Genomic DNA, 7,198 nt, shown 5'->3' with positions numbered 1-7,198 from the left:
CTTTAACCTCCTGACTTCCCTCCATTTCCTTTTCTGGTTCATTAAATAAGTACGTTTTCTGCATAATTCTAAAACCTCTTTTTCTTATTTTCCTTATATTATCAATATTTAACTAATTAGCATCATACCTTAATATTTCAAATTGCCTATGTTACACTTTATCTCATTATTTAACACTTGCAAATGTTTCATCAAAGCCTGCCAATGTTTCTATTTGTTTACAATATTTTTGTACATATACAATAAATGTTTCCCATTCTTTTTGAAATTTCTCATTGTCATGGTTTCATTAAATAATTTTTAGTTGAGTTGATCATCTGCCTCATAACTAATTCATTAAATTTAAATAAATTTTCATAGTGTCAGAGTCACCCGTGGTCCCAGCTCACAAGAGACCAAAGTCCAGTCCGGCTTATGTACAAAAGCTTTTATTGAAGAACATTCTTAGCTTCGCATCCGAGCTCCGTGACTCTACGTCTGTTACGCTTAGACCGCTGAAGTCCCCTCTGAGTCAGTCCCGCCTCTACACCAGTTTAAGAGGCTTGTACTGGTCCACCTCTTCCTCTCTTTCCTTTTCCGCAGGGTCTTTCTGCCCCCTGTGTTCTCTCCCTTCGGGACTCCCCAGAGGCTGAATCCTCTGGCGCCTCCTCCCCCCTCCTTCGGGCTTTGGGACCAGGCTCCTCCCCAGGACTCTCTTCACTTCCGCGCGCCTCCCATTTTGAACTTGGCGCGCGTACGTTGCTCCTGACCTTCCCTTCGACAGTTACACTGCTCTCGATACTACTTTCCTCCCCTTCCGGCAGGACGTCTCGCCCTGATCTCCTTCCCCTCTCTGCTTCCTGTTCTGCTCCTTCTGACACACTGGTCACTCCACCCCCTTCACTCCGTTCCGGCGGAGCAGCCGGTCCCGATCTCCAACTCCCACTGGGGGTTCCCCCTTCGTTTCCCTGCTCCTGACTGCTTCCCCCTCTAGCTCCCCTTGGCTTGACCAGAGGGGCTCCCTTTTGGGAGTCCTCCGATTCACTGGACGGACTCATGGACAATCTTGGGTCATTGTCGTCCTCTTCCTCGTCACCCTGGAATCCTTCCCCCTCGCTCTCTGTCTCCTCCCTCATCTGCGCCTCTCTCCCTGAACCCCTGACATCCATCCCCCCCTCGAAGCCCCCCCTTCCCCCCTCCCGGCCATCGGAGGCAGGTCGTGGGAGCCGCAGCTCCTCGGAGGTAGATGCAGGATACAGTTCGTTTGCTTCAATGTTCTCTGCTAGCAGCTCGGTGTATGTGTGTTCGAATTCGGGTTCTTCACCCAAGGTGTTCTCGGCTCCCTCTTCCATTGCTACTTCGTCTGGTGCTGCCTGCCAAGGCCCCGTCAGCCATTTCTTGCGCCAGTCTTCCTCTGGTTGCTCGTCCCACCAATAAGAGGGTTCTGTGTCTACCCCCGAACACGATCCCCTGGGCGGACTAGAGTCTGGCGTTCTCTCCTCGGCGGAAGAAAAGCCCCTGAAAGTACTGTCTGAAAGTGTGGGCGTAAAGAGCCAGTCATCAAAGTACTCGGCTGGCATGGGTCTATGCGGGAAAAGTGCATGGAACTCATCTTTCAGAAGAGGTTCGTCTAAAGCGTAGTCCGGCACCCAAATATTGGCACTGGCCGGGGTACCCTCTCTGGCTAGAAAGTATTCTACTCCCTCTACCCCCCATCTCGAGTCCAGGATCTCAGTGACCTCGTTGAGTGGTTCGGCCCTGGGCGCCCCCTCCCTCTCGGGTGACTTTGTGCGTGGGTGCGGTACTGTTTCAGACTCCTGAAACCTGTGCGGGGTCTTGAAGGGAGTGAGCACCGACCTATGAAAGACCGGGTGCACTCTGGAACCTTCGGGGAGGGCCAGTCGAAAAGCTACAGGGTTGATCCTAGCCTCCACCTGGTATGGCCCTAGCTGCCTGTGTCCCAGCTTCTTCTTAGCCAACGACCTGGCTGGCATCGCTTGGGCCGCTAACCATACCCAGTCCCCCACCTGGATGTCCTCTCCCACTCTCCTGTTTTTGTCTGCCTGCACCTTATATGCTTGTTTGGCTAGCTCCAAATGTCTCCGCAGCTCCTCGTGCACCTCTTGCAGTTCTGCTGCGAACTGGTCGGCCTCTTGCGTCACCCCCTCTCCCGGTGTTACGAACCCCGGGAAGGTTCTGGGATGACGACCATTGTTCGCGAAGAACGGCGTCACCCCCGTCGACGCGTGCTTCGTGTTGTTGTAGGCAAACTCCGCCATCGGCAGGTAGTCCACCCACGCTGCCGGGCACTGATTGGCGTAACACCTCAGGTACTGCTGCATGATCGCGTTGACTCTCTCTGCTTGGCCGTTGGTCTGCGGATGCCTTGCCGACGTTAGGTTGATCTTGACGTGCAGGATACCTAGAAGCTTCCGCCAAAAAGTAGAAACAAATTGGCGCCCCCTGTCGGACAGGATGGATTGTGGCAGCCCATGCACCTTGAACACGTGATCGACGAAGAGTTTGGCGGTCTGTTCCGCCGTCGCCACCTTTGCGCAAGGAATGAAGTGCGCCATCTTGGTGAACAGGTCCACCACCACCAGCACCGCCGTCTTGCCTCTGGAGCTGGGCAGGTCAGTGACGAAGTCCAGCGCCACCCTCTCCCACGGTTGCTGTGGCGTCTCCAGCGGTTCCAGTAACCCCGCTGGCTTCTGGTGCACTGGCTTGGACCTCTGACAAGTGTCACACCTGGCGACGTAATCCGCTATCTCTCCCCGCATCTGGGGCCACCAAAAGTCCCTGGCCACCAGTTCTATTGTCTTCTCCTTGCCGAAGTGGCCCGCACTGGGGGCGTCGTGCAACTGCTGCAGAACCCTTGCGCGGAGCTCTTCGCCCGGTACGTAGAGGGCACCTTTGTGAGTTAACAGCCCGTCGCGTAATTGGAAATCATCGTCTCTCTGCGAATCCCTGCGCAGCGCCTCCATCTTGGATTGTGCAAATCGATCCACTTGCAACGCACGTCGCACCGCGTCCAGGTCGACTGCGATGGTAGCGCACGTCCACGCCTGCGGTGCGAAAATGTGCTTGGCTGCCACTGGCGCTGCTTCCTCGAGATATTGCGGTTTCCTGGAGAGCGCGTCGGCTATAACGTTGGAATCTCCCGGGATGTATTCTATCCTGAAGTCGAAATCCGCGAAGAATTCAGCCCAGCGCATGTGTCTTTGGCTCTGGAGCTTCGCCGGGCGCCAGTACTCTAAATTCTTGTGATCCGTACGGACCTGCACCGTGTGCTTGGCTCCTATGAGGAAGTGTCGCCACGCTTTGAAGGCAGCGTGAATGGCCAACAGCTCCCTGTCCCATATGGTGTAGTTTTGCTCCGCCTTGCTGAGCTTTCGGGAGTAAAAGGCACCGGGTCTCCAATTTCCTTGCGAATCTTCTTGCAGGAGCACGGCTCCCACCGCTCTGTCTGAGGCGTCGGTCTCTACTCGCATGGGTCTGCCCGGATTCACGTGCAGCAGCTGCTCCTCGGAAGCGAAGAGGCTTTTAAGCTTCCTAAAAGAGCGCTCCGCCTGTTCCGTCCAAGCGAACTTCTTCTTCTTGGAACTGAGAGTGTCCGTGATTGCTGCCGTCTCCTTTGCAAAACCCCTGATGAATTTGCGGTAGAAATTGGCGAACCCGACAAATCTCTGGACCTCCTTCCGATTGCGTGGGCTCTTCCAGTCCAACACCGCGCGGACCTTGACGCTGTCCATGGCCAGCCCCTTGTCAGACAGCTTGTAGCCGAGGAAATCCACCTCCGTCACATCAAACTGGCATTTCTCTAACTTGGCGTAGAGCCTGTGTTCTCGTAGTCTCTGCAAGACCTCCTTCACGTCTCTTTCATGAGTTTCCTGCGATTCCGAAAAGATCAGGATGTCGTCGAGGAAACACACACACTTCTTGTAGAGGAGCCCCGCCAGCACGTGATGCATAAAGGCTTGGAAGACGTGAGATCCATTTTGGAGACCAAACGGCATAACTCTGTATTCATACGTGCCCAGAGGCGTGAACATGGCCGTCTTCCACTCATCGCCCTCCCGGATACGGATGAGGTTATACGCTCCACGCAGATCCAACTTGGTGAAGATCTTCCCCTTCCGCACGGTCGCTAGGAGGTCATCAATCTTGGGCATGGGGAAGGCCTTGGGCTTGGTCATGGAATTGACGGCCCGGTAATCCACAATGAGTCTCTTCTGGGGCGTGTCCTTCTTCTTTACAAAAAACACAGGACTGCCCCCCACTGCTTTGGACTCCCGGATGAATCCACGCTTCAAATTATACTCTATGAACTCCCTGAGTTCTTGCATCTCGTCCTCAGACATGGAATACAGCTTCGCAGTCGGCAGCTGCGCCCCCGGCAACAGGTCGATCGCGCAATCGTAAGGTCTGTGGGGCGGCAACTGGTCAGCTTCCTTCTCGCAGAAAACCTCCAGGAAACTCTCGTACTTGCGAGGAACTGCCTGCACCATGCCAAGTTGCAGCTGCTGCTCCGTCCCCTCCTCCTGGCTGGACTGGATGCAATGTTGAGCACAGTACGATGAGCAAAAGGTGATCTGCCGTTGGTACCACGCTATCGCAGGACTGTGCCTCTCCAGCCAACTCATGCCTAGTACTATAGGCGTGTCCGACAGGCGGGTGACATTGAAGCTAATGACTTCTCTATGATGTCCAATCCGCATCTCCATGGGAGGCATCTGTTGCACAACTTGTCCTCCCAGCAATTTCCTGCCATCAACCGTGACTACGTTTAGAGGCGTTGTCGCGGGCAGAAGCACTATGCGATGCTGCTTGACGAAATGCACCCCCACAAAGTCCGCGTTGCTCCCAGAATCGATCGTGATGGGGACTTCCAGGGTGGTTCCGTTCGGCAACTGGAGTGTTGCAGTGAGCTGCACCGTTGGCTTGGGTGGTAAAGGGTCTGTACGTTGCAAAGGCACTGGGGACTGCTCTACAGATTCGCCTGGCTGAGCCCCAGCAGCTCTGCTTCCAGCCAGGCACTGTCGTTTCCCTGAGGTTGCTCTTCTTGCATCACTTCTGCTGCCACTGTTGCTAAGGCTGCAGTGTGCTTCTGGGGCCTCTGGGGGCACTCTTTCGCCATGTGCTGTGCACTGTCACAGATGTAACATTTCCTGTTCCCTCTAGGAGGCTTCGCCTTTACTGCACTGGATGCTGGGACTCTGGCTGTTGCTTGAGCCTTAGCACCACCAATTTTCATCGGTTCCTCCCCCTGCCGCGCCAGAGGCGAGGGATGTGCCTGGCTGAAGTCTCTGGGGAGAAAAGGAGGCGTCCTTGCCGGTGCACGCGCCTGGCGTCCCTCCTCATTGTGCCAAGGACGTTCTTCGTGCCGTACCCCTATCGCAAGAGCCCTCTGCACAACGTCCTCCAGGGTCTGAGGTCTGTCTCCCCTGGCAAGTTCATCTTTTATGGGGCCGCTGAGACCCTCCCAGAACAAATCTCTCACTGGTTTGCAGTCCTTCTCCCAGCCTAATACAGTCAGTAACGCGAAAAATCGTGAATGATACTGACGCACAGTGGCTCTGCCTTGCCGCAGCCCATGCATTTCCCTGCGCGCAAGATCAAGATCCACGGTTGACTGGAAACAAGCATCCATCGCTTTAATAAATTCATCAGAATCGCGGCGGGCAGGGCCGTCTTCGCGCCACAAATTGCGCAACCAAGCTCTTGCCTCCCCATGCAAATGAGACACAATAAACCCCACTTTCTCCTCTTCATCTTTAAAGTCACTACGAAGCAAATGCAGTGCATACAAGACGTCTGCTCTGAAACTTGGGTAGTGCTTCAGGTTCCCATCGAAGTGGGTGACTAGACTGCCCCCCCGCCTTCCAAGTCCAATTCCCTCCGATCTGGACCCTGGGAACCCTTCCCTGGCTGCACGCTCCCACCTTGTTTGCAGGTCCTGGCAGCGCTTCTCCGCTTCATCACTCTTCTTCTGAGATGCAATGACTGCAGCGGTGAGTTCTGTCACTGCGTTTCGCAGCGTCGTCAGCTGCTCCTCCGCACTCATGGCCGCTACCGTTCATGAGCTTTGCAAAAAAAAATTTTGCGTTCTTAGAGAGGGGACTTACTGTCAGAGTCACCCGTGGTCCCAGCTCACAACAGACCAAAGTCCAGTCCGGCTTATGTACAAAAGCTTTTATTGAAGAACATTCTTAGCTTCGCATCCGAGCTCCGTGACTCTACGTCTGTTACGCTTAGACCGCTGAAGTCCCCTCTGAGTCAGTCCCGCCTCTACACCAGTTTAAGAGGCTTGTACTGGTCCACCTCTTCCTCTCCTTCCTTTTCCGCAGGGTCTTTCTGCCCCCCTGTGTTCTCTCCCTTCGGGACTCCCCAGAGGCTGAATCCTCTGGCGCCTCCTCCCCCCTCCTTCGGGCTTTGGGACCAGGCTCCTCCCCAGGACTCTCTTCACTTCCGCGCGCCTCCCATTTTGAACTTGGCGCGCGTACGTTGCTCCTGACCTTCCCTTCGACAGTTACACTGCTCTCGATACTACTTTCCTCCCCTTCCGGCAGGACGTCTCGCCCTGATCTCCTTCCCCTCTCTGCTTCCTGTTCTGCTCCTTCTGACACACTGGTCACTCCACCCCCTTCACTCCGTTCCGGCGGAGCAGCCGGTCCCGATCTCCAACTCCCACTGGGGGTTCCCCCTTCGTTTCCCTGCTCCTGACTGCTTCCCCCTCTAGCTCCCCTTGGCTTGACCAGAGGGGCTCCCTTTTGAGAGTCCTCCGATTCACTGGACGGACTCATGGACAATCTTGGGTCATTGTCGTCCTCTTCCTCGTCACCCTGGAATCCTTCCCCCTCGCTCTCTGTCTCCTCCCTCATCTGCGCCTCTCTCCCTGAACCCCTGACACATAGTACCTCAATATATTTGCTTTTTGAGATACTTAAAGAAGCCTAAGCACAATTTTAAGTTATACCACAATTACTATGCTTTGTTAAAAGGAAGAACTATTTTTATAAGTAATTTCTGTTTTCTCATTCTCATTGTAAAGGAACAGAGTTGTTGTTGTTTTTTTAAGCCTCCAAAAGTGTTCTTAAGCATGACTAGGTTTGTGCTACTTTGCCAAAAACTGGACAATGGCCAAAGCTCATTGGCAGAGCATACACTTTGCATGGAAATTGTCTCAGGTTCTACCCATTGCATCTCTAGGAATGACTGA

The sequence above is a fragment of the Podarcis erhardii genome (assembly GCF_964252035.2).
Source record: "Podarcis erhardii genome assembly, chromosome: Z".
NCBI classification, from domain to species: Eukaryota; Metazoa; Chordata; class Lepidosauria; order Squamata; family Lacertidae; genus Podarcis; species Podarcis erhardii.
Note: the sequence above shows the minus strand (reverse complement) of the source record.